This window comes from Denticeps clupeoides, chromosome 16, assembly GCF_900700375.1.
Source record: "Denticeps clupeoides chromosome 16, fDenClu1.1, whole genome shotgun sequence".
NCBI classification, from domain to species: Eukaryota; Metazoa; Chordata; class Actinopteri; order Clupeiformes; family Denticipitidae; genus Denticeps; species Denticeps clupeoides.
Window position 1 is genome coordinate 11,845,305 of NC_041722.1, and position 25,961 is coordinate 11,871,265.

A 25,961-nucleotide genomic window follows, 5' to 3' on the forward strand; every position below is an offset into this window, starting at 1 on the left:
ACAGAGAGAGAATGTGTCTGAACCAGCGGCAGCCGCCGTTGCCAAGAGAGCACCTGGACGGTGTTAATCACGGACTAGCATAAACATTTCCCCCACGGAACATACGGCAGAACCACTCATCCCCTCCAGACCTCCCCCAACACACACACACACGCAGACATACACACTTCTTCTGGCTGAAGAAACGTGTGACTGAGAAGAGAGTGTCTTAGAGCTGGATCCTTTCACCTGTCATTCAAAGACAGGCCAGCTGTTGAAAAAAACACTAGTAGATGACCGAGAAGGTACTTCCATAACATCATGTCAATAATGACATCTTACGATTGATACAAAAGTTTGTGCTGAGGGTTTCAGTGTAAGTGGCTAGGAAAGATACCAAAACCCCAAGCTGGTAGCACAGCTGTCCCCCCTCATTCATATCACAGTGATCTAAATGTCATGTAAAATAGTAAGGTGCTCATTTAATATCAAATATAATGTATTTACATATTGGCTAGTAAATAAACTAGGTTTTAAAAGTTTAATTGCACACAATTTTTCAATAAATAATTGGGAACTCTTAAAACAAATTTGTAAGTGATACCTAAAATAGAGATTTTTTTTCTAATTTAACTTAATGTGCATTAAAAACAAATGTCTTGCAGGTAGTTTGGTAAAGGACCATTAAGGGTTGATCTTAATAAAAAATCATACTTATTTATCAGATCCAGAGAAATTTACAATCAGTAGTTACAGGGACATTCCCCCCCGGGGAGCAATTTAGGGTTAAGTGCCTTGCTCAGGGACACAATGGTAGTAAGTGGGATTTGAACCTGGGTCTTCTGGTTCATAGGCGAGTGTGTTACCTACTACATTTCCAGAATTTATCATTTACAGCATACAGCATTCATTAGGCTACTACCACTTTTTTTTGCCTAAAAATGAACAGCTATGATGAAAAATGAAACAAAAGAAAAAAGTTGCTCAAAATCAATACTTACCAACTTATACAATAATGTAATTTTATTTGCATTTGTTACAAATAAAAGGCACACAAAACCCTATTAAATGAATAGACTTTTCAAAATATAGTATTTTTTCATTCTCCAAACAATATCTAATCCCTGATTAGTAATTAGTCAATGATTGACTGGGAGTGAACTGTCAGTTCATGAAGTCTGAGTAATTTTGTCTTAGACCAAATTGGGGAGGTGCATCTCCACATCAGCACAGCATCAGCAGGTCTTGTGGGGTGTCCAATCCACATTCAGAAGTAAAGCTTCGAAAAGGAAGGTGCATGTAAGTCACAACTGGATGCCCCTGAGTGGGTACACACACAAACACACACCACAGTTACTTCAAACCTCGCATTTTGATTGAGTTACAAGAGTTACAATATCACTAATATCTTACTAATATCTTAATATCTTAAGAGCTTAATGTGAACCTTGATGTTTACAGTAATAGAATGATGAAAGAATTACACATTGAGTAACTCATTAATATATTCATTTTAATAGTTGCTAAAGCCATGAATAAACATAAATAACTAAATAAACTAGTCCTGATATTGCACAGCATAGCTCACCCCCAGTGTATTATTTCTTAAATATATCACAGTATCTGTACAGTAAAAGGTGCTGACTGCATTTACTCTGATCTTTTTATATAGCGAGGTTCAATGGGTATTCTTAATTTTTTTCCCACTTGCACTTGCTTTGAACTGTATTAAAAGTACCTGGCAACATGTAAAATGCATTACTCAAAAGTAAAATGTCCATTAAAATATGTGTATATATATGCCCTGATCCTTTACTGTGCAGCCACAAAAGTACATCTTTAAGCCCACACTTAAAAATTAATCATGTAAGCACTCCTTCAGTACATTACTCTTAAGAATTATTTAGCTTTCTGGAATTGTCATAATGACTTGAAATCATTCATGCTATCTCAGCACTTCAGACTACATTAGTATTCGCTCACTGCAGAGTGTGTGTTTGAGTCCAATGGGCTAACCAAAGGGTGATATGGCTCCGCGTCTGGGAACCTCCATTTAGCCCCTAAAGCCCAATCTTGTTCATCGTTGTTCATCCTCCATTTAATCACTGACCCATTACCTTCTTGACTACCCAAGTCCCCTTTTCCTCTTGGCTCAGAATAAACAGTGTTGTGACGACCGGGCATTTTCCACTCAACACTTGAAGTCCAGTTCAAAACTGAAGCAGACCATATAGAATAATGAAGAAACAAATGTCAGCTCAGGGAAAGCTCAGCAAGATAAACACTTCCTCTGCTTAAGCTACAGTAGACCTGCAGTAGAAAAAAACTGTATCCCAATTGTATTGGTATCAAATCTACTTCCTTCCTCATCACATGTGGAACAGCAGAATTTAGTCCACGCCTGAACTTATTGTACATACAGCCAACATTACTGTAACTCTAAATCCATGGAGCTTTTTAATGTCTCAAAAGGCCGTGAAGTTTACTAATAACTGTCATTCTAACAAAATTTTTCATTACATATGTGTGTCCCATTCTCACAGAAATGCTGTCATTTGTGCAGAGTTGCCTGATTTGCAGTAAACACTCTTCAGTCAGTCACACAGAGCATAAGATATATTATCTGTTTAAGCCTAATCAGCCAAATGACTCCACAGGAGTTTGCATGTTTTTATAAAAAAAAAAAATTCAAGCAAATATTTGACCTATCAAGAGCAGACAAGCAGTAGGTTTTACTGGTTGCCAGGTTCTTAACTGTTGCCTTGATCCCAAAGGAAAATTGAATGAGATTTGCTGCAATAATATAAAGTCCTACTATTTCCTCCCAGAAGCAAAGCTAGAGTGGATTCTGTATATTTGTTCTTAAGGCACGTTTTCAAAAATGTTTGGTTATACTTGTGTGGGATAAGCCGTCAATCTGGCAACTATGCTTCCCTTTCTGCAGCCACAAGCAGCCATGCCAGCATTTACAAAATGACAAGAAGAGCATAACCTTTCTCTTCATAGAAGGAGCAAGTGGTAGTCTAAATATATTATTTTTAACAGCACCTCTGAAGGCCAAGATGTCTACCTCCTCGAGAAGGTCCAGGGTGGTGTTTGGCTAAAGTAACAGGCAACAGGGTCTCAGAGAGAAAAAGACTTCAAGCAAAAAATTGTACCTCTTCTGCAATAAAGATGGACTCCAACTGCCACATAAATCAGCTGACATATCTCCTCTTGCCGCTCCACACCACTTTTCAGGCCTTTTCAGGCCGTGAAGGCCCTAAAACAATAGTAATGGGAGGTGGGGTGAGCAACTCACCTGCAGCCAGATCCAGTCTGTACTCTGCAATGAGACAAATAACAGAGGGGTTTAGAGTCAGAACTATGCAGACTGTCACTCATACATCTTACTCTAATTTAACCATGGAGCAAATTAGGAGATATTAATATGATCCCCCCCACCCCCGCCCTTTTTTAGACTTCTATGGGGCACAAACAATTAAGAAAATTAAGAAAATATTTCTTCCGCATAAAAACATCATGGGGGAAATGGTGGATCTGTAACTAGTCCCATAGGGCAGAAAGCTGGACTCTGTGCAATACCTGCTTGAAGGGCTTTACAAGAAGACCTCCCAGAAAACTCGGGCCGCTTCCTACCTGTAAAGATTGGGGCTTCACAATCCTGAAGCCAATGCAGCACAACGGAGGCCTTCTTTCTGTGCAGACATACCACCAATTTTTTTTATATCGTTAAATGGATATATGGGGGAATGGAGACGAGCGACGGCACAATGGCTTTCAGTGAGGATCGCTAACGGAAGCAGTCGAACCGCATGTGGGGGCGAAGACGCGGCATACTGTACAATAGCACACAGAAGATGTATATTTTCATTGGAAGCCTATGCCTCCGCTGACTCAATCCGAAATGTGCTGAGTGCAAACAGCTCGGGACTCTGCACTGCAACGGGCATTGAAGTATTTCACTCCACACTTTCATCACGCATCTTTGCCATGTTTATCTCAACGTTAACAAAGGACACACTGGGTCAACATGCTGAATTGTTGTTGTTTTTTTTTTTTTTTGGCTTTTTTAGAATCTTTTTAATAGTCATTTCGCAGGCACATATTATCCAAAATATCCCCATGCTTTCTGGATGATCCAAAGAGTAGAGTTAAAAGGAATAGAGTGATACTAAGAAATTATCAAGAGGAAGGAAATGTTTAAATCCTAAAAGATGATAGCGCTCTCTGGCTGTGTACCATTCAAAGCAATTAACTCATTGTAAAACCCAGTTCTGCTGATAAGCCAGTCCCAGTGAACAAAATCTAATCCCCAGTCATTATACGATGGCATGCAAAGATCAAGTATCACATATTTGTCAAAAACACAGCTCTCTTTTTACCATTTTATTTGTTTTTGTTTTTTTATGAATATTATGCTTATATTTTATATTTACTGTATTTCTGGGAACAACATTGTCCTTCAAATGGAAAAGAAGAGCATTTGAGGCCAATGAATCACAATGTTTTGGAGCTAACATCATATTAGTTCCCTGTATTGTTAGATAATGTGAAACAGTCACTGCCTGTCAAACTTCATCCATTACAGCCTACACCAGGCCCAGAAGAAACAATGTCTTAAAAGCCACTGAACACATCAGTGACACTAGGAAAGACAAAAATATTCTGGGGGGTATCATTTTAAAAGTGAGAAACAGAAGTACTGTTAGAAGCAAAATGAAACATTCTTAATTTCCAGAGTTCAAAGAGGTTAAGAAGCATGCAACGTCCAACCTGACTGGTAGGGCAGTCCCATGTGTTTTCCGCTCACTAGCATTTTGACCTCCCACGGTTCACAAGGCCCCACTGCATGTCGGACCACCATGTGTTAAGTCCACCTCAGGACTGGCAATGTGTCCAGGATGCCCTCCTAGTGGAATGGACATGCTGTGGCTTGGCCTGTGACTACGAGTAAGACTTCAGCCACATCCACCTATGGTGGAAGCCCAAGTTGGCTACTAAAACACAAACACTTCACGTATGATTGACCTGAACATCCTGACCTTCAACGTCCCTTGTTGCTCCACCCAATTCCTAAACTCATATAGAAATGGCTAGGGCTAAGAAACAAATTAGCTAATGCCTAAATCCCATAAGCAACGTATTTATTATATTTATCAAACATTGCAAGACTAAAAATATATTTACACATACAAATAAAGAGAATAAAGAAACTCAGAAACAAATGTATGACTTTTAATCAAGGGCAAACCTTTGAATGCCCTTAATTCTCACCAAATCTATTTAACTGGTTGTCTCTCCTACAGAATCTCCTATATCTCTTACAGAATGGACACTAATCATTATGAACAACTGGTTATTATTATTATCATTATTATTGTTACTATTATTATTATTAGTCGTAGTATTAGTATTATTTAGATTCCTTGTATTATTATACATACAGAAGTATTCTTTTGAACCTGGGTCAAGTATTTTTACATCAGCCTAAAAAAAATTGACCACCTTTTCCCTTGCCCCCTCTGGACAACCCCCCATGCCCAAGTGACGCAACATTTCAGCTTTATTGACAAGTTTTTGTTGCAAATGATCTGTGTAACGCGGCACACCCAGGCGGGATGGTGCACATGTGCTGGTTTAGTCTACCAGCCAGTGAGCAGCACATCTGGGCCAACAGGCCCCAACATCATGTGCCCACTGTGCCTTGCATTTCTGGCAACTCAAGAGCATATCTCTCAAAACACACTGACCTTTATTCCCTGTTAAACTGAACAATTATACACACATACACACACACGCACATAAAATAAAATGCTCAGCACAATTTTAGAACAGTTACAGTGATTAAAAAAGACACCTGTAGCTTTGAGAGTACAGGGAGATGGCTGTAAGTTAAGAGCTGCCTCACGTGGAAAAGACCCAAATATCTCCTCTTACATCTTCTAGTCCCTTTTAAACACTCCCACACAAAACACAGTTTTCCCCTCGCCTTTATACATGCAAACGTATGATCCCATTTACCACACACAGAGTCACAGAGTCATATTATGGCTTTCCGGCATGTGCCGCCGGGTCATTTTCTGCCATAATAATCTCATTTTCCATCCCATGTTCTCGGAGCAGAAGTCCTTTGTGTCCACACATGCAATGGCTAGAAAATTTTGGATGTATCAGCTTCCTGCCATTCTATATATGTCACCAAGCCTCTTCACTTTGGGAACAGGGCTGGCGAGAGATTTTTCAGCAGCTGGAACAAACTGATGCTAACACATAGCAGCCTTTTCTGGGAAAATCTGACCCATCTCCCAAGCTTTCACAGGCTTGTGGTTGATGTATATTGGGCAACTTGGGCAATATGACCTGCAATGGCAGCTTGGGAGGTCTGTGTCTGATGAATTTTGCATTATGACAGGACATGTCCACAGTAGTAGAGTTTCGACCCCATTAACAAGATCTGAACAGGACAGGATCTGAACATGGTGACCTACAAAAATTCACAGTCCACCTGCAATTACTTCACATGCCACCCCGAATTGCACACTTAAAACGATTCTTAATTTGTCCCAGTAGAACCCAAAATGAGTTCTCCTGCTGGGAGACAAAAGCCATTTTTCATGCAGCACAACCCTCGAAGGAATCTTATTAGTTCATACTTCAAAAATTATGAGCCTGTTCCCTCTGAACATCATTTGGAGTTTATGCACTGATATAACCACCATATGTGGTGGTATCAGTGTGCCACAGAACGTGAACATTTTACCCCTGGTTACACTCAATAAACCGAATCAGTGATAAAACCATCAATCACTCAGTTTCATAACCAGAAACCCATTTCATCCATCACTCAATGGCGTCGGCCCATGAGGGGCATGAATATGAATAGTTTGGCCGTTTAATGAGCTCTGACCATTCCTTTAGGGTCCCTGAACGTCGTGGTCTCTGTCGGCTGTCCCGCTCCTGTCCTGCTGATAGAATTATGGAGCATGTGAACCGTGCTGTGCTCTCTTCCTGAAGCAATTACCATTAACCAACATGACCATAAAATACCTTGGTGTGTGTGTGCGTGGCGAGCTTCTAAATGAGGCTTTTCAGGGTGCATCTCAGCACTCGTGTGGGGGTACTCGAATCATAACACGTCAGCACTGAAAGACAGGCTGGTGAGGGCTGGTTTTGTTTTCCATTTTATTTTCTAAGACGCCTGTAGTGCTACGAGCTGGGTGGGGGTCAAGTCTGTTTTCACAGAGTACAAGCCGTCACAAATCACCCAAATAGCATGAAATGTGAGGGAAATGTTACGTTACTGGCAGATGTCATTCGATTTCGCAGGGTTACCTGTTACACAGCAGCACATTAACTGAATGACAGAAATTACCTCAAAAGGCAATTATGAAAATAAAAATAGTAAAAGAACATCAACTCTAACAATATAGAATTAAAAATCTGCATTTTTTACAAAGAAAATAAACACTCCATGGCATACAATTTAATGAATGTATATGATGTATAAGTATTTATTTATTTATTTATTTATTTATTTATTTCTCCCCCCCCCAAATAACTAAATAAGTTTCTTGCGTTACCAAGAATAAGCTCACCTATACCTACAGAAAGGGTTGTCACACCCTGTCCATGGGATGCATGCTTTATTGCTGTTTATTTTCAGAACAGTCTGCATTAAATTTAATTACACAACAGCCTCCCCAAATCACAGGAATTCCCAGCCCCACCAAGGAGAAGGAAACACTCAGAGCTCAACCACAAGGAGGTCAGCATTCTCCTCCATGGGGCTGTGAGGTCCTCCGCCCGGGTGGAGGTCGAAGGTCACCTTGACGGCTCATTCGGCACTGCCCTGGCGCCTGCCGGCACAGTCTTCAATTTGTAAAAACGCAAACTCCGACCTCGGAGGGCTTCCCTGGCAAAACACAGAGCTTAAACGGTACCAGCCACTCCTGGACCCCAGAGCTCCACATTCGCAGGCCAAGATCATGTATCCATAGTCTCTCCCTCCAAACTGGCTTTAACAAGAGGAATTACCCCTCAATGGGGGCAGCTAAAAAAAACAAAGCCTAATAAGAGGAATTATCTCTCGATGGCGATGTCTATGACAAACAGGGCCTAATAAGAGGAATTACCCCCTCAGTGAAGCAACACCCTTTTCTCCACCTCATTACCCTGTGGATTTATGTGGGATCATATGCCCTGTGCCTGGTGGCGCACTTGGGTGCTTAACTCCGTGACCCTGACTGTAAATAAGGAAATTAATAAATAGGAAGTTAATCTTTCAAAGGATGAGTTGGCATCTGACTCTCAATAACAGAAGATGTGATGAAGCCTGTGCTTAGTGAGTTAATGAAAGACATTCTGTAATAAAGTAATACATCATGCATCATAATTAAAGTAACAAATCAATGGGGAAAAAAATTATAATAATGTAATCATAAACCAACAACGTACTCATATTTTAAAAAACAAAAATTCCAGAAAGAACTAACATTTCATAGATTTATAGTAAAATATTAAACTCTAATTGCTGAATAAATAAGTTTGAATCCATTTGAAACATTTGTTTGCATGCATGGTGATGTGCTGATCATGATGTGTGCGACAACAGGATGCCAAATAATATTTTTTTGATTGATCATGTCACTTCATCAGAATTAAATGGAGTATTTTTTTTATTATGTATTATGTTATTTAGTTGTTTATAGTATTTTTATTTTCAATAAACTGGTTATCTGATGCACTGAGAGGTTCTCAGAACTATTTGAATTGAATCAGTGTGTCGGTGGAGTGCACTGCACATGGGAACGTCTGTAAAAACTGAAATTGTCAGATTTGGTCTGGTCACAGGGAATAGTTGGTTTAGTGCTTTTACGGGGAAACTCTCAGCCTAAAAATGGATGGCGGATCAGTCAGCCTGTGAACCGGAGCAGGCCTAATGCCTTTTAACTCCAGGCTCCCTGACAATGACTATTGCTCCTTGACTTCTTTACAACAGTGCAGTCTGCCTCATTAAACCTTCTTAGACGAGCGTTTCGCCGGTGGGAACATCTCCCTGCGTAACATCACGGCCTCACCACTCAAATTCGACAGACACGGTGTCTACGTTTCAGACCAAGACGTCAGTCCGTCTGCATCCTTCTGAGACTCGCGATGTCCTGTTTTTTATATGCGGTGTCCGTGAGTAATTATCACGGCCGACAAGGCAACCCTCTGACAGCGTAATTATAGATTTTGTGTTCATGTGGTCTGAACATCATGTCCTGGACCATCAGTAAGTAAAGAGAGAGGCTGGGACAGTAGGGGTACATTTCACCTCATGGTGTCCGTCGCTTCAGAGTTCTTGGTGGTTGGGGGGGGGGGAGTGGGGCCGGGGGTGGGGGGGTCCCCCTTTCTTCATCTTTTTTTTTCTTTCCTCCTTCGTTGGGCCGGGTCCTGGGTCCTGATTTGGCCCAGCTGGAGGAAGCAAGTGATCAGAGCTCAGTTGGTGCAGACAGAGCTAAAGTAAACAGCCGTGGTCGCTGGGCAGGCAGTTAGCAGCACTCGGACAGATGATCGGGGGGCCAAGGCAGACCACACACGTACACATGTACGGACCGGAGGACCACACAGGGGCCAAGGGGCTCGGGGCCTGTACACGCGCCATCAACGCGGCTGCACTACAGGCAGAGGCTGGCTGTGGGTCAGGGCAGTGCTGCGGAGGGCACGGGGCATTAACGGCCTGGCATGGACCCCACGGTCACACACGCTGCACAGCACGCTGGAAAGCCCAGCTTTCACCACACCTTCGCAGTCAGACTTCACAACGCAGCTACCACTACGGCAGCGATCAGAAGCGTGCATAACACAAACAAAGACATCAGTCCACAAGCACTGTCTGCAATCCTATCGGTGGATAAATACAGTACGTGCAGACGCACGTGTGAATACCGTACACTTGAACGTGCACACACACTCTCGCCGATGCATACCCACACGTGCAAAATTCCTGCACCAAACACGGTCCGGACCATTTGTCTGAACGTTTTATCTGGACAGTGTCTAGCTGACCCGCGGGGCAGATAGAGGAGTAATGCTCTCAATCATAATTACTCCCCCCTCCGCCACCAATCACGCCGTCCGCCTTTCCTCGCGGAAAAAAAAAGGGAGAAGCAGAGCGTGCTAGAATTAGCACCCTAGCTGCAGATGAGGTTTACCTTAAGCTAGCGCGCCAGCACCACCGGCACTCACGGCCGGACACGGCGCAGCTGTGAGGGCAGCAGAGGTCCACCACGCCCCTGCAGATCCCTCACGCTGCAGATGGCGGACTTTCCACCCCTTATCGCGGCATTGGAAGGGCGCGCGATGGTGAAAACATGACAGCAGGCCTCAGCAGGCCTCAGCTGTGAGAACGGGATATTAGTATTCGTCATATTAATGGAGGCAGCGGCAGAATTCTCCCCCAGGTGCAAATTGATTTCAGCTGGCAATAAATCCTGCAATCTGCGGTACAGAATCCGTTAAAAGTTTTTCTGGCTGTCCGGTGGTGGATTGGGAAAGAAGTAGGATTGTTTCTTTTAGTTTTTTTAATTTATCGGCATGGACACACCGCTGTTTTAAACTCAATTGAAAGTAAGAACTGTATTGCTTCTGTGGCTGAATTCGGGCATCTCTGAAAGACTCATATAAAAAAAAAGGCCTTTACAATAAGAAAGATATAGCCCAGTACGAGGGGGGGTAAGTACACTAATTGTGAGGCCACTGACAAACCTCCAGGAAGGAGGGCTGTGAGGAGGAACGGCGAGAAGTTCAGGAAATCGGCAGTAAATGTCCTGACTGAGAGATGACATGGCCTGTGCTACGGAGGATCTGGTTCTGAGAGGAACCCAGCACTTGTCTCTGGACCAGCAAGGTCACAGAGCAGCAGTGAAATATGGCTGTCAGGTAGAGAAAGAATAACACAGACTCTGTCCTTCCTGCAGCGCTGTGAGGGTGTCTGGGACCCTGCCGAGCGACATGGGGTCATGACCCATCCAAGCAGGGAAGTTGGTTCTCACACACACTCGCCATGGAAACCACAAGGGAGCTCCGACCAGTAACACATTCACAACCAGTACGGTCATCCAGAATAATTACACAATTGCGCAAACTGGTCAAATTATTATTATAATTGTAATATTTATAATACATATTCAGAAGCCATTTTTAAGGCATTGCATGAATGTGAACTTCTTAACCCCAGTATTTTCGTTAAATTAAACTAAATGTTTGTGAATAACAATACATTAAATCCATGAAACATTTTTCCTTTCTGTCTTTAAATAACGATTTCATTTTCCCAATATTTCACGCTATTCCTTCAATTTACGTTAATTCCCTACATTTAAGTGTAAAAAAAATTGTATGCATGCTTCAATTTCACATGCTGTGATTGGATACACCAACACTGGTGCACTCCATGTATTGTTTAATAAATTGGGCTTGATTTTACAGTATGCATGTTGTATACATTTTCCCAGACAAATTTTTATTGAGGGCTGATAGAGGAAAACGCTGCTCACCTGGGAGGAAAGCTCATGTAATGCATTAAGAACAAAGCAAGTTCTGGCACTATTTTTTGCAAATAGTTTGGCATGTCTTCTGCCAAAAAAAAGGTCTTTACCAATTTACAGCACTACTAGTAATCAAAATGATAATATAAATAATCATTTTCATACAACAGCATTCTTTAGAATTAATAAACTAATATATATTTATGATTTATAAGATTTATATATATATAAACTCCTTTAACTTCTTTCACTCATAAATTTTATTTCAAACCATTCAGAACACTATCTAATTAAATGTTTTAAAGGAATTATATATTACATATTAAAATACAGATTACACAGTCCTAAATGAAAATGTATAATTATTATTATTAATTTACATAGTTTATAAAAGAAAACATTTCTACTTGAATAAGAGACTACAAGAGACTATTTTCATTTGGAAAGCTTTTAACATGCCATCTTAGACAAAAAGGACAGACAGAGGATACTAAGTAGACGAGATCTGAACACCACTTTTCCAGAGGATTGGGATATTTTTTTAATGGTACAGGCATCACAGACCGAGAGAAACAGTCGGATGGAAAAGAGGATAGCACATCCACGTACCAGAGGAGGCTGGCCAGGAACTTTTCACCTCGCAGGGTGACAGAATACAAATGATAACCTTGTGATTAAGGTAAATAAAAAAAATATTATTAATATTGTTAATATTATTAAGGTAACTTTATAAAAATTACAGAGAATATTATTATAGGCTAATAATTGGCTGCCCATGTAAACCAACACAAATACACACAGTGACATACACATGATGATAATTAGTGTAATAAATAATTTAGTGTACTAAATTAATGCAAATTAATGCAAAATGCAACATTTGCCATTCGCTGACTTGACAAATTTTAGACACTTACATTACATTTACAGCATTTATCAGACGCCCTTATCCAGAGAGATTTACAATCAGTAGTTACAGGGACAGTCCCCCCCTGGAGCAATTTAGGATTAAGTGTCTTGCTCAGGGACAAAATGGTAGTAAGTGGGATTTGAACCTGGTTCTTCTGGTTCATAGGTGAGTGTGTTACCCGCTAGGCTACTACCACCCTTCACACTTTGTTGTAAACTGTTAAAAAAATATGTACCATTTCATTCCAATGCAAGAAAAGTTATTGTCATGAGTTATTCTCATCCCATTAAAAATAATTACACTTGAGGGACTTGAGCTACAGAACTGAAGCTAAACAGCGAGTTTAAACTAAGTGAATAGTGTGACAGCCAGCGGGGTTTTAAAGAAGGGCATCCTCCTTTCCCATTCTCAAGGACAAAGCGACAGAAAATCATACTGTTGTGTGTATCGTGTAGAGGGGTGGGGGGGTTGGGGGTTATCTCCGCCCACCCAAGTGCCACCAGAACCTGAAGCTGAGCCTGCAACTCTTCACTTCAACCAAACTGCTTTAAACCATACAAAACACCACTAAACACTCTCTCACACACACACACACACACACATTAAATGTTCTACTGGTACATCCCTCCAGATGGCGTTAATCCACTTCACTGTGTCTAAATGATGTGTCAGTGGAAATAAATTTATTACTTCAGATATGGCCTCGCTTAACTTTAGCTTATAATGTCAAAGAAGCAGCTTATGTATTAAATAGGCATTAATATTAAGGAGGAGGTATTTATTTACAGTTGTCCTAAAATCCAACACTTTTCCTAAACTTAAAATGAAACGAAAGTGTGTTCTTTTCTGATGGAGATTTTTTATATTTCTGTGATTATAAAATACATGGTAAAATTACAAAAGTAATAGTTTCTCTTTGCAGAATTGTTTTAAATACAATGTGTATTTATATTAGTATAATTTAAAAATCTAAACCCATGAAAGTACCAACTTTTTCATTGAGGAGTTACCTAATTAATAGACTTGACAAATCATACAGAAATTTCTTTGCTCTTCTATTTTAAAAAAAGTTCATCCCTCTTTTAACCCACTTCAGGATCTTTTTATTAATCACATTATATTTAACATATGTATGCTGCTATAAGCAAAGTCTCCTGAAAGTAGTGCCATAATTTTGCCTTCTCGCTGAGTCTCTGAAAGGCTGCTGCTGACTAGTGTGTGCCAAGAATATCATAGCATTTCACCCAGCAGCTGATAGAGGACGCCAGGGATTGTACTGATTATGCTAAAGTGATGTGTTACCGACAGGAGACGAGCAGTCAGGCACACTTCCTTAACCCAGGTTACCCGGCCAGACTGGCTGCTGTCACACATACTGTATATGTTGTGTAATTTCAATAAAAGCCTGGGACAAATAGAAATGCTGTGGGTACTTTATGGAAAAAATATATAAACATTGTCCACACTGGTGTTGGTGGTGACCGGGTCATGCTCAGGAGCACTTTAGTCTGCCTGTTGCCCTTTCACCCATCCCTTGCGCTAAATGGGCATAATGGATTCATTTGTCTGTCACTTGGTAGCATATGACATTGTCTCTGGAGACACAACTAGCCCCCAAGCCCTCGTTCCGCAAGTCTGTAACCCTGCTCACACACAGGACAGCAGCAGCTCCGGATCTTCTGGACTGAGTTGAACGAATGAAGTATTACAGCAACACAATATGGTAAACCAGTACCACAAAATAACTACAAGAGTAAAGCATTAATAGCAGTACATGCATGTTAATACACCTGAGCACTGTAACACATTAAATGTATTAATATTTAAATATAATTATACTGGGGGTGTCATCCATTTATATAAGAATCTCAGGCAGCATGGTAGCAAGAAATGAAAATACAAAAAAAGGAAAACAATTTTGAATAATAATATTGTTTTCTGTGCAAAATCATAAAGCATTTTAGTTTTTTTTGTCATGGAGGACTACTATAATTTTGTTTGACATTATACTGTGTGTCTGTTATATGCTGAATCGGCTTCCTGTACTTTTTAAAACGTGATGCACTGAGGCCCACTGCATTCCTTCTAGCATGCAGTGAAGCCGGGAGAAGGATCGTTGTTTTGGCCTGTTTTTGCAGCGGCGAACAGGCCTCTGGTTGTTTATGAGAGGGGTCAGAGTAAGTGGGGGTCCTCTGGTAGGCAGCTAGCACAGAGAGGAGGAGAGGCCATGCGAGTTAAAACAGTAACCAGAGAAGAGTCCCAGGAGAAGGGGTCCCCAGAGACAGCACTCCTCAGGACCTGTGACTCATCAACGTGCGGCGGAGACGCAAGCAAGCCCTTATCAGAGCCGACAAATCACCAAGCGCACACACAAGACACACACCCAACCCCACGCTGCATGCCTGAGGAGTGCTAACACACAGCTGAAGCACCAACGGAAAGGAAGGAACAGACAAGGTGTCTGCAAGTCGCCAGAAACAATAATTAGTCACTGAGGCGTCTACATCAGACGGGGCTACGTCTACACTAGACCTGGTCTTGTGTGGCCTGAACTGACTCGGACGGGCAGCTTTCTCCCGCAATTTCTGTGTCAACCCGTGTTTTCGCTCCATACATCACCGAGGTGAGCCGGGCTGAACAATGGCTGCCTATCCGTGGCTCTATTTATTATTCATTCATCTATCTATTTCCTTAATCAGCAGAATGCACACCCCCATGAGTGTCCACACACACAAGAAGCAGACATCAATGCGTTTAAAACAGAACCAGAATCGAGCAGATTTTTAAAAAGGACGGACATTAATAGAAGAGTGAAATGACAGCACATTTTCTTCTGACTGAACAAAACCACAAAGAAAAAAAAAGTATTATATCCAGCCACAACTGCAATGAAATAAATATGCAGAGATGATGTTCAGCCATAAGACAAACTTTTATATTTGTCCAGCAGACAAATATGGGACTGTTTATTTAGAAAGGATTTGCCCTGAAAAAGCTTCTCTCCTTGTAATAATACCAGACTCTCTTACAGTATCAGATGGCTTCATGCCTCTCATGTGCATCAGGACCATGTCTGTGTGTCTTGCGTCTTTATGCGTCACAGAATGAATTATCTGCAAGTAAAAAAAGAAGCGGCGTGAGCCGACTACCCCACCGCTTACAGTAGTTACCCCACAGCGCTCTGTTTGCTACATACTGTAAACTCCCCGGCGCGTCATGATTTATGCTGCTGGATATAAGAAGTGCTGTAGCACAAAGGAATCTTCCCGTTTCACAGCTCAACATGCTGATCTCTGCTGAGAAGGTGAGGTTGGGGCTGTGGGGGGAGGGGTCCGTGAATCGCCTTGGCTGACGTAGTCCAACTGGTACACGACACCGAGCGCTCCGTTGGCCTGCTTGGTCAATGCCGAGTTTGGTGTCTGCGCGCCGGACCAGTCTGTGGGAGGTGTGAGGCCGTGTGGAAAAAGATAATGCGACTGGTCAACAGCCTGACGCTACTTGCCCAACAACCAGGGGCGTGAAGCGGTGATGCCGCTGATTGGTGCTGCTGCTAGGGACCCAGCCACGGAAACCCTATTCCACTTCCTGAGTCAGGAAGAGCTGCCAACACTGTGCGTGTGTGTGTTTGTGTGTGGGTGGCAGTCAGTGTGTAGACCCATCTCCATGTGAGAGCACATTTGAGTGGGTTGTACACCCACCAACAGTCAGATTGTCAGTGTAGTCTCCGGACATTGGACCACGCATTTATGCGTATGTGAAGATGTGTCTGGTCAGTGAATCAGCAACTATATACCGTGTGTGTATTCAGCATCTATGAAGGAATTTTTGTGTGTGTGTGTATGTGTGTGTGTGTAGGCATTTGTGCATAACAGCATAAGCTTGGGTGAAGACAAATCTCAAGAAAAGGGTTCAAATGTCTGCTTCGCTGACGTGTGATCTGTATAAATATTTGAAATGGTTAAGTCTGCCACCCCCCATCAAGAACAAATTCTATTAACCCCTCACTTCCTCGGGTCTCCCCAGTCAGAGCTCCTTGCCTGACTGTCGTCTCCTCTAATTTAGCCTTTAAACAGAGTCTGACCTGCCAGCTGATGGAAAACGCAATACATTCTAATGCAAAAAAACATTTTTAATTGATCAAATTCTCCTTACATAAAAGGAACAGGATTTTCTACATATGATCAATATAATATAAAAGTCCTAACAAAATATTTTTTCAAAAATAAGAATAGATTTACTTGTGTCCTTTCTGCATTTGTGTCTCTCTGTTCAGTTGAAGTTCTCCAGACATGCTGGATCCATTCTGCTGCTTCTGAAACCCTTTCTGCTCCAAAAAACATTGACATGATTTTCTCAAAAATCACGGCACATAAGAATAAAAATATTTTGTATTCATTAGGAAATAAATAGCAGCACAAAATCCCATTCCTGAGGCCTGGGGTTGGTGATTTCATTAGAACGCACCGCACTATTAGCTTGCCTCAGTTTGCTTTTCCCCAGCGTAAGACCTCCACATTTCCATAATGCAGCATGGGATATGGTTTCACACAAGAAGGGCCAAGTGCAAACCATTTCCTCCAAAAAACCACTCACTTTAGTTATTATACATACTCACAATAAATACAATGAGGGATGTGGCCAGTGCCAGGGCAGCAGGGTTAGCTTTGGAACTACATCACTGAAGGACTCATGCTGTCTGTGCCACTGCAAGTGGTCTCCACCTCTAGAGAAAAAAGACAGAAATATTCCACAGGTATGTGCATCTAGACATTACACTGTATAGAAATATAAAATCTTTTTCTTCAGCAGACAATCAAAATTATTATTATTCCAACTCTAACACACCTATTTCAGTCCTATAATTAGATAGTTCTACTGACTAGGTGATCACTATAGGAAAGGTCTGGGAACTACTGTAAATTTATTACAAATATTTCTAAACAAGTATTACTTGTATAAAACATTATTTAAAATAAAATTGCGTTATAACTTTATTTATAAACAAAGCAATATGATTTATAGTGTCATAAGTCAAAGTATATATTCTCCAGCATTTAAAATCATACTGACCTTGACAATGACCTAAATAAAGTTAGTGAAAATAAAGTCCCCTCCGTCCCTTCAGTTCTCACCTGTCATTGTAATATAATGTTACATTGTAACATATATATATATATATATAAAAGGATATAACTATTACAGTATATATCTTTAAACCATACAGCAAAATGAGTGTTAGTAAAGTAACAGGCGGACAAAGCTGAACTGATTATCATGGATTATTCTAAAATGCAGTGCCGTGTGCAGGCCCCGGGTCCCGGATTCAACAGATAATCTTACAGCAGATAAACAACTACAGGTGGGAAGCTACATGTTAAAGTCCACTGCCAATGGTCATCTAACACACAGCAAGAGCCAGAAGAGTCCAGCCTGTTCTCCGTGTAGATCGAGTTACTTCAATGCAGCCAGATGTTCATATTTTTCAAGTATTGGAAGAGGAGGAAAAATTACACTAAACCTTAAATTTCAGAGATTGGCACCCTGCGCGTAGAGCAGACTTCCCCCTAACCACTATCATTTTACCTTGCAGCATCACTGTGGCTTTAACTAAAACCGATGATCAAGAAAAAGCAATTGGAGATGTTTAAGAGAGCCAGCGGCTACACAATGCTGTCTTTATGGAGGAAGGGCTACTAGCTCTACAGCAGAGGGTGGCTATGATAGCTGCAGCAGCATTAGTGGACAAGCCGGGGGCCGCAGGGCTGAGTAATGTGAACAATGTGTTCTTGTGGAGGGACGTGTGTTTCTTCTCCCGCACATGCTGTCCTAATGCTGCTGGCTTTCAAAGTCATGATTCAGCAAAAATGCCCCATCTATCTCACCTCGAGCACCACACCCTGCCTTGTGCTTTTCTCGAAGAGATGCTCCAGGCTCTGACTGCGAGAAGTTCCTTGAATTCTGCCAACAGGGGACCAGCTTCAGGGATTCCAAAACTAAAGGTCTCAAATGAGTCACAACCAAAAGGTCACTTCGCTCATGGAAAAAAAAGTAAGGTCATTACTTTCTCACTAATGAGAAGGACAACGACTGTTTGATTATACAATTAGACAAATTGACCAACAAGGCTGTCAAAAATGTACTAATGAACTGCTCTGATGCCCTTTATTTTAAGAAAAATGAAAAGAAAATGACCAATGAGTCATTTAGTCTCAGAAATGGCCGGTTGTGACCACTCAGAGCTTTGCTGCAGACATAATAACAAATGCACACCATTAACTGCACAGTGTTTGCTTATGTCTGTGTTTGCCCCAGTGACAGAGGTTCAGGTCCTTTGTGGTTATATATAGCTGTCAGCAATACACTCTACTGAGGGACTTACTTTTCTGATTAATTGACACAGCAAAGGTTTGCAGCTTGCCAAGATGATGATTCTACCGGTTTCTGTGTAGTGACCGGCCAACATTGTTTTATAACACAACAAACAGCCCTTAGACACAAGTCGTCTAGGCCATAAGAAATGAAAACCGAACTCGGAATCTACATCTTAAAAAGCAGTTTTTAGCTTTGAGATAAAAAAAACGACCATTTAGGCCGATAACAACCAATGACATCAAAGCCCGTCTTTGTAGATAGTAAAATGCTTTAATTGGTCTGTAAAAAACAATACCAGTGGGCACTGAAATGGTCTGAGTGTTTTCTCCTATATAACGACTGCCTGATGGATGGATATTACTGAATCCCGTCGAGGGGTATGGATAGGTGGGAGAACAGCAGGGTTCAGGATATCATGCATCTGATAAAGGTGGCAGTGCTGTGCTGTGTCTGTATATTTGTGTGTGTGTGTGTGTGTGAGTGAGAGAAAGAGCGACAGATAGATTTTGCATGTAGTGTTGAGTAAGGGAACAAGTCAGGAACGGGGTGTTGGGAGGGAGCCTGGTCCCTGATTGCTGGTACTGGGCTCCCCACATGAAAGGGCCTCTCCCCCAGGGAAGGGATTCCTGGCCACTCGGCAAATGGAAGTCGGGGGTTGGTGGGGGGTGGGCGGCATTTGAAAACGACTCCCAGGCTTCTGCTGGCCCATGTCCAACCCTTGCTCCATCCAACACATCCATGAGTGAAGACCACACAAGATCTTTGCTCGTACCGCCATCTACCTCATCAGACTGAGCCGTCCCCTCCATTCCCCACTTCCCCTCCCCAGCTCCTCATTTTCCCCCTTTTTGCTTTAATTGAGAAGACAAATGAATCTTTCAGTGCCTACTACTGCGTCCCCATACATCAGTCATGACAATGTTAGCTTTATTAAAGAGGGCTTGCATTGAGTCAAGCCATATGTTACCCTGCCCACACACTCACACACGCACAGTCACCTCCATAGCATGTTAATAGCACCGTAATTAGCTGTTGTTTTATTATTAAAGGTAATTTGGGTCCTAATAGAAATCATTCAACACTGTTCAAGTCTCCACCCACGGGCAGCAAATATGGACGACAGAATAAACTGAACACGTTCACTAAATGTATGAGAAAAACGCTAATGATGTACTTAATGTCCACATTTTATACACCCATATTGCTTAATATTGCATGCGAGTGACCATTTTGGACCAAAATGCCAATCCAAATGCAGACCTGAGGAAAACTGAAGATGAGGGAGGAAAGACAGATAGAGATTTAAACCAATGTAGGGTCAGCTTGGCCTTAGCAGAATGCTTCAGCCTTAAAAAGCAACTAACTTCCCCTGCTCTGTCGAAGCAAACGAGGTCCTGAAAAGTGCTGCTAACAGCCATACCTCCATGATAACTACAATTCCTATAACTCGTGTATCATCCAGTTAGTCAAACGCATCTGGACAGATATCTCCATAGTGGGCAGATTTAAACTTAGCCCTTTAGTTTTCTGCATTAAAACAAGAAGCCATTTAAGGACAAAGTGGTGCTGCCGTAGAATGTGAAAATGTCCAGGGGGGCCTTGTGGAGACGCGGGAGAGTATCCCTCTCTATGGAGCTGAGCTCAGCTGCGCTTAACAGAGACATCAACCCTCCTCCCCCGGGTGAAAAAATACCATCTCAGATCGCATGAGCTGCAGTGTATGGCAGCAACAGGATGGAGGGGAAAAAAGTGTGTCAGATGACAAGAGCAATATGCTTCTGTGAATACACCACCCAGTGACTTGTGAAGAATCTTGGAAATTTATTTCACTGTCCAAGATAAGGTCGAGTGGGTCAGTGTGTAACTTATTATAGAATAGAAACGGGCAGAAGAGTCATGTGAACGTGATAACTCTAGATTCATACTTGATTCATACCCCTTTAAGAGCAAAATGCGAGGCTGGAACTTTAAAGGACAGATATTCCTAGATCATGTGAGAAAACGTGATCCCCGGACATAAATCATGGTGCTGCATGTGGACGCATTAAAGGGAAGATAAGATGGCGAGGTCAGAGGTGTTAGAGCCAGAATAGGAATCTTCCCCTAGATTAGTTAGAAGCAGAGTCATTGCTCTGACTGCCAATGCACAGCACTGATATGCAACCATTTCTCTCCAGGGCCAAAGATCTTGTGTTCTCCCTAGGGTTGGCTCCAGCTCTCCCTTCCTCTTCATTCCCTCCCCGCATCTCCTCTCCATTACTTCCTTAGAATCCTAGCTGGAACTGCGGGGAAGTCGTGACGCCACACTTACAGTCTTTCCCAACGTGGGAAGCAAGCTGAGTGGCTTTTAAAGTTGCCTGCACATCTCAGTGTCTCTGATGGATCCAGCATGCCGATCCTATGAGTGGAAACCTCTTATGTGGGGCCAAAGGCACAAAAGGCATTATATATTTTTATTTTTTCTCCACAGTGTCCTAGTTACAAAAACATGTCTCTTAAAGACATTCTCATGAAACAAGCTGCTACAGGGAACTGCCCGTGGGAGTCACAAACAATGCTTAAATTTGAGCCAAGCTATCGGACAATTTCATGTGTTAATGGAACAGTGGTACCATGCGAGGTATTCCACAAAACCGTCCACATGTAAAAGTCATCACCACAAGCAAACGGTCCGCTCAGTTTCTCAAACAGAACACATCATTTTTCTCTCTAATGGAACTTTAAAATGGGTTTTGTAATCAGAGCAGATTTTTCTCCACCCTTTCCCTCCATCTCTCACACAATCTTTTTTTTTTTTTCTCTAAGAATCGGGAGGCTTTGCAGAAGTCTGACAGTAGCAGACCATGGCGTATGAAACGTCACGGCCATCTATTCCCAGCAGCCTGTGAACCCAGGCCAGCACTTTTATCACTGGGCTCCAACAGGACTCCAGAGTGGGTTCCCAGGAGGGGCTGCTGGAGGAAGTCGTAGGATGATAAAAATGGGCCATTAGAAGGCTCGCACAGGCCCCACTGGGTCATTAAACCCCCTAATCTTACATATCAGGGCATTCATGAGCTCAAACTTGCCTGACTGAGCAGGACTGCTGTGTCCTTCCCCTAAAACACAACATTACATGCTAGCTACTTATGACCATGTAGCCATTCTTTTTTTTAGAATTTGCTTTTGGATTACCTGATATAGATAAAAAGAGTTCAGGCAATGAGGAAAAAACCCAGCTCATCTTGATATTTAAATCAGAAAATTACACATCACTTCAAATAATCTTTAAAGATACTGAAAATAACATGAAACAAATGCAAGGACCAGTTGGTAGTGAACCCCAACTGGACCACGAAACATCACACAAGGCAACAAGAGACAGGAACCAGTAAAAATGTCTCTCTGAACACAGGACCCAGACATCTCAACAAGAAAAAAATGACTCTATTCCCCAGAGAGAGCCATTTTCAGGTCTCCACCTTGTGTTGGAGACACACCAACACAATTGCAGCTTTGTGGAACTCTTCAACTCTTCATTCCAGTGATTTACCTAAACGACATTTGTGAAGCATAAATTAGAAGTTTTAAAGAATTAGCACTGCACTGTATAAGGTACAGAGTGATATTTGACCCTCACTTTGGCCTTAGATCCTCTGAGAGCATCTGGAGTGCTGAGTGATGACAGGGCGCTAATGTTGCTGACAAGGTCCGGAGTGAGGTGACAAATTGCTTCGCGTTTCTCTGGGACCTGGAGAGCAATCTGGACCTGTCTTATCAGCTCGACCACAGCGCCAGTTCAGGCCCTGATTTAACAAAAATGCCAGTTGCCACCTCTTATCTGTGCCAAACACTCAATTACCTGGTGTCAGACCTCAGCCTGGGTGGGAGGTCATAGGTGGCGGTGGCGGTGAACGACATGGAAGATTAAATATGTGTTCTCTGACAGCGCCATGATGCCAGGGTTAAGACACGAGAGAAAATGGTGACAGGTGAAGTCGCGCGTCTGCTGTGTCATGCCAGAGACCGTCCAGGACGACTCCTCCAAGAACTGGTTAATTAAGCGAGACCCCTTTCATGAATTTCTAACCCACATGCAGCGCAAGAGCGCACGCGGACACGCATTCCGTAATTGACTTTCCATCTCACCCAACCACCCACAATCCCCCAGACCGGCACTCATCGTGGACACTTTTCATTCTCGCCTGGCGCGCTCTGTCATACCGCTAATGTCAAACAACTTATGACAAAGTTGGCTTTCTTGGCAAAACAACAATTTGCCAAAGCGTCCCCTCGCATTGATGAACTCGACTATTCTGAAGTGCTGAACTGGCAACCGTTCCACACTTCCTCAGGGATGAGTCCTTGCCCACTAAACTTGTTTATATGAACAAAGTAGGTTGCTTTTCAACTACACAAACTACCATTACCGCTGGTATGACAACACAGAAATGCCACTTGAAGTGCCAAAGGTTCCAGATTCCGCTCAGAACCAGAGCACAGCTAGTACCAATTTTAAACCAGTTTATTATGAGAACCAAAGAACAGAACATTTAACAATGGAGGCATGGACATGAGCTTGGACTACCCTGTAAACTAAGACAAGCATTGATCGTCTTCGTGGCATATGGCGAGATCTGCAAGCTGGAGTGTGTTAAAAGTTTTTTTTTTTCAGAAAACATTGTGGCACTTTTAAGAACTGGATTACAAACATATTCAGTTGTGAACTGACAAAAACAACTAAATCGGACTGATTGAAGCTGGTTACAAGGAAATCTCTCTTACTTTCCTACACTGACAACAAGGCAGTCTACATACAAACGCACAAATATCATGAATTTGTTCAAAATTGATACAAGAAGCCGTCCATCTGTACAAAATTAGAAAGTGAAAAGCAGTTGTTTTCCAGCATACGAACGAGATCTTTCCACTCATGCAATTTCATAGCACGTGACTCAGTGCATCAGGTAAAACCATCTGGAGGCCCGTACCAGAGCGGTGGTGACAACCGTGTATGGATTACCGTGGTGTGAGTAATGTATTCCAAGTGCTTTACACTCCACTAAATCAGCCCCAATCACCTGTGCTGTCAGCCGGCCCGAGGTATTAGATCTGCATTAGGAGGAAATCCTTATCTGAACTCAGAGTAAGCAGAAAAGTGCCTCCAACATAAACAGTCTAATTCAGCCCTCTCCCTGGCCTACAGGGAGACAGGAAAAGTGTCGTTGGGTGATAACAAGCTCTCTAATTCCTTCATCAGAGTCTGACTACTGAGCTCTCTTTCTGCATATCCTCTTTAGGGTCATCTCACTAACATGGTTAAACTATTCTTGAGTCATTCTGGCTCAACTGAACAAATGGTCGAAGTATGTTGTACCATTTGTTTGTCTGTTCTAGCTCGTTTAGTTTAGGAAAGTTTAAGATAAAGAGTCAGTATCGCTGTCAAAAAAAAAACAACTGCACTTGGCATTTTCTCTGTTCTCTTGAGCAGTATATGCTACAGGTCACCAAACATCAGGGATTATCAATGGTCCCAGAATGTGTTAGATAATATGATAATGTGTATTGCCATTAAAAGATTCAAGTATCCTTAAATGGCCAACTTAGCATTGAACAAAAGGAAAACTTCGTTCAATTCCAAGCCAAACTATGCCAGAAGAATTTTCATTTTGGACCGAGTGGGGAATGGTTTAAATCCCCCTTTTAATGCATTTGACTGAATCTCATTAAGCGCACTGTACAATGGTTCTGTGCGCAGCACTAAAGGGCGAGCTGATCCGAGGACAAGCTGCTGAAGGCCTGGGAGTGGGCAAGGCGGAGCCAACGCACGGCAGGGCCAAGTCTGATCAGATGGAGTTTTCTCAACTGCCACTCCGCTGCACACAAGGCCTATACTGCAGACCACACAATTATAACAGTGAAATCTGGCCACAGTCATGTAGTAAGTGAGTGTAACAGAGAGTGTTCTATTCTGAGCTGCAGCATGTGTCCTGGCAGTGATGGGAACCATTTGGACAGGAACGGGAGAGTGTGTGATAAGTGTCCGCTGTAAAAGGTGCAAATAATTTAAAGAAACAAATACGAGACAGTGGGGTAGACTCTAACTGTAATAGGCATTGAGACGAGTTTTTTTCCTGCAAATTCTGCACAAACTGAGCAAGCGCGAGACAGCGACACCACCCAAGAAGGGTGTGTACAGCGCGCAGCACAGGCTTGTCCTTCCGTCAGGTCCCAGCGCTGTGAGCAGCCTCTCGCAGCCTTATAAGGCAGCACTAAAGTTTAGCACTCGAGTGTGGCAGCTGGAATCTCTGTTTAATGCAAACAGGATTATGCTGCTCAAACCTCACCACACACACACACACACACACACACACACAAACAGATACACCTTATTTGTTCTCTCAATCACACACAGGGCAAAGATAAAGGACTAAATGCCCTGTCGACACACTAAGCACACTGCTATCAGTTGTCACTTGCGCCAAAAGGGACACCATTGACAGAAGAACGTGGAGAGCACTCTCACTCCTTCAGACACTCACACCACTGTGAAGTGTACGTAGAGAAGCTGTGAGGTGGGAAAATGCAACCAACCAATCGTGATCCTTTTAGTGTTTTTTTTACATTATATTAAAATTGCAACATTGCTCAGTCACAATAATGTTACGCTTTGTTAAAATAAGAGTGATTAGCAGGATTGCTGTGTGCTTTAGAAATTTTAATTGAAACAACTTAATTAATTTCAAGAAAAACCCAAACCACAGTTTCAGTGAACACAACAGAACAAGCATGGTCTCTCTGTCTATACCTTTCTCATAAATAGAACGGTCTTTCATAACATAAAGCAAATTACATTTATTGTCTCTGGGGAGCTGCAGTGTCACCATTATACATCTTTAGTTGAGTGCTGCATTATTCTAATTAAAAATGCACATGCATAGAGAGGCGCAGCGCTTGCAGCAGTAAAAAAAGAAACTTCTGCTTCGATTGGCTCGTAGGAGGTTTAAAGGGAGCACTTAATGACAGTTCTGAACCCCTGTTCGTCCAACAGGAATGGGCGCGTGTGTGTATATGTAAGCGAGTGAGAGAGAAATCACAGGGAGAGCTGATTGTAGTGGTGGCCGAGGCTCTCTCTATGCCATGTGTGTCCCACGTGTTACGGCCACATTTTTGCAAATATTTATTCC